Genomic DNA, 3,123 nt, shown 5'->3' with positions numbered 1-3,123 from the left:
GAGCCTCTCCTGCCTCCACAGCAGTGAGAAGCTGGCAGTCAGACATCCCCTGAGGGCTCCTGGACTATGAGAGGGCACAGGCTGGGCTGAGGGACCCCCCTTCCTAAAGTGCATAAATTTCATGAACCGGGCCTCTAGTAATAAATAAACATGCTGCAATAATAATGATTATAGTAGGAATGAAGAAGTAAGGACTGCCTTAACCGGTCTGGCTCAGAGGATAGAGCGTTGGCCTGCAGACTGAAGAGTCCCTGGTTCGATTCTGGTCAAGGGCATGTACCTTGGTTGCGGGCACATCCCCAGTTAGGGGCTGTACAGGAGGCAGCTGATCGATGTTTCTCTCTCATTGATGTTTCTGACTCTCTATCCCTCTCCCTTCCTCTCTGTAAAAAATCAATAAAATATATATATTTTTAAAGTGTCAAAAAAAAGGACTGCTAAAACTGATCTATTGAAAGAAAAAGTGAAAGGACTTTGTATTTAAAAGATAAAGTATGTGAAAATGAAAATAATTATTTCAAGTCTACATACTAAAAGAAAATTCACTTAGTTTCAGAGCTATAGCAAAATACTGATAAATATCAGTTTTCAGAAAGAACATTCTATAAAATTGGCTCTACCATCTCTTGGTTTAGCCAAATCCCTTTTCCTAATCCAAATGAATATGTATATATGGGATCTCATAACTAGAATTATACACAACTTGAAGATGGCTCCTCATGTAGAAAGTAAAGGATTCTCTATTCAAGGTATAAGAAATTGTGTCATTACCATAGATCTGTGCAAAAATGCTTTTCACTTCATCATTAGTAGACTTGCTTAGCTATAATGTAGCACATATGTCTATTCTACTCCTAATGACTTCAAAAAATATTAATGAGATTTTGAAGTTACTTTACAAAGAATGATTCTGAAAAATTATCTGTAAGGATATTTAAATAATAAACTCAAGGCTTTAATAATATTAAGATAACTAGATGTGTATTTGCTTATAACAATAATATAAAAATATTACTAATCCATTATAAGAAGACTTATATGGCACTTAAAAGACACAACCCTGACCGGGTGGCTCAGTTGGTTGAAGCATTGTCCCATACACCAAAAGGTTGTGGGCTTGATTCCTGGTCAGGGCACATACCTAGGTTGCAGGTTCAATCCTGGTTAGAGCATACAGGAGGCAATCAATCGATGTTTCTCTTTTATATTGATCTCTCTCTAAAAGTCAATTTTAAAAAAACGTATCTTCAAATGAGGATTATAAATAAATAAATAATGCTAACCTTGTCTCTTGAAAAAAAATTTTGCTAAGCAATATTCAAAGTTTCAATTTAACTGGTTCTATAATTACCCATTGAGTTGGTATACCATTAGTTACTTAACAATTTTTAAAACATTGGACATGTAGGTCATTTTGAATTTCTCATCAGCACAGACAATGCTAAAATAAATACTATTTTATCTAAATTTTTTCTTCTAATAAATAATATCCTTCAGAAGAACTTCTAGACAAAAAGTAAGTATATTTTTTAAGGCTAGTGATGTGTTTCCATATTACTTTGTTAGAGTGATGCTAATTTTATGCCACTAATGGTGTATAATGTAATAATTTTGCTATTACCATATGTGATCAGTAATGCTATCATTTAAAAAGTTGGGTGGTAGGATTAAAAATGGTGACAGAGTCAGCGGATGCTGCATGGACATGCTCCCAGGACAAAACTGGAATTACAACTAAAATACAAGAAAACTTCCTGAATAACCAATGGAAGACTCACTGGAGAGAACCCTGTTAACCGAGAACCGAAAGTGGAGATGGCATAGAGACTGGTAGGAGGGGCAGAAGTGTGAAAGGGCTGGCCAGGCTCCCACAGACAGCAACTGCAGTTCCTGAGAGATACCTCAGCTGTGGGGGGTTGCCCCTCAGAACTCTGGGGTCTAATTCCCAGGCTGTGCCCCCCCAGCAGAGAGCATCAGAACTGAGAAGGGTACCCACACAACATCTGGCTATGAAAAGCAATAGGGTTGCTGTCTGCCAAGGAGAGACAGCTGGAATCCAGGCACCCTCTTAAAGGGCCATTGCACAAAATTCCCTGTGGAGCTACTCACCTTGTGATCCGGCAGAGTGGACTGGAGCTGTGTGAGCAGAAGCCAGGACCAGGGACTTTGGGGTTAAGCTCAGAAGGCTTCCTGTGCTGAGTCATTCCCTCATGCTGTGGAGGTCATCTTTCTCACACAGACATTTGCTATATAAGTGGCTTGCATTGGGGGAAGACAGTTGATCCACCCTATTGGAAAACACCTTAACCCAAGGTGCAGAGTTTCTGAAGCCCAATAAAAGACTGAGAATAACTATTAGGATCCAGGCAGAAGAAATTGCCCCACCCTGTTAAAAAACAAACGAACTCTTGCCACATCTGTGGACAATTGCCTGTGGGCAATTCAAGACAAAATCCTATCAGTCTGTTAGGTAGAGACATTCTCTGGAGGCTTTGAGTCTTTGCCTGATCTAATTAGACAAAAACAGCATTTGACATTGTCCTGCACTAAAGATTGAGAGGCATAGCAGATCAGCCTAATACATAGTAACAAGCCCAAATATGCAGCCAAAATGAGAAGACAAAGAAACAACCCCCAATGAAAGAACAAGAAAATTCTTCAGAAGAAGAGATAAATGAAATGGAGATAAGAAATTTACCTGATATAGAGTTCAGAATAATGATAGTAAAGATGATCAACAGCATAAGAAAAGATATAGTAACTATGAAAAAAAAATAGACTCAGGATTTGGAAACAGATTCCCCTGAGTCACTGTACTAGTACATCTGAAAATAAAGTTTTCCTAAAAGAAAAAAAGAAAAGAACAGGAAACAGAAATAAAGAATGACATAGCACAAATAAAGAACACATTAGAAGGAATACACAGCAGATTAGGGGAAGCTGAGGATCAAATCAGGGTGGAAAAAAATCATTCAGAGAACCAAAAAGAAAAAAAAAATTAAAAATCAGGAAGACAGCTTAAGAGAGCTGTGGGACAACATGAAACATAATATTCAAATAGCAGAAGAGGCGCCAGAAGAGGCAGAAAGGGATAGAGAAGGGATTTGAAGATATAATGGTAGA

The 3,123-nt window shown here is 38.1% G+C and overlaps 1 protein-coding gene across 4 annotated transcripts in view; it reads right to left on the bottom strand.

The window, feature by feature from the left end:
* Window positions 1-3,123, bottom strand: part of EFCAB7 (EF-hand calcium binding domain 7) — a 56,167-nt gene that overhangs the window by 32,941 nt on the left and 20,103 nt on the right. The window lies entirely within an intron of this gene.

This window comes from Myotis davidii, unplaced genomic scaffold (assembly GCF_000327345.1).
Source record: "Myotis davidii unplaced genomic scaffold, ASM32734v1 scaffold205, whole genome shotgun sequence".
Lineage (NCBI taxonomy): Eukaryota > Metazoa > Chordata > Mammalia > Chiroptera > Vespertilionidae > Myotis > Myotis davidii.
Note: the sequence above shows the minus strand (reverse complement) of the source record. Positions and strands in the feature narration are given on the sequence as shown.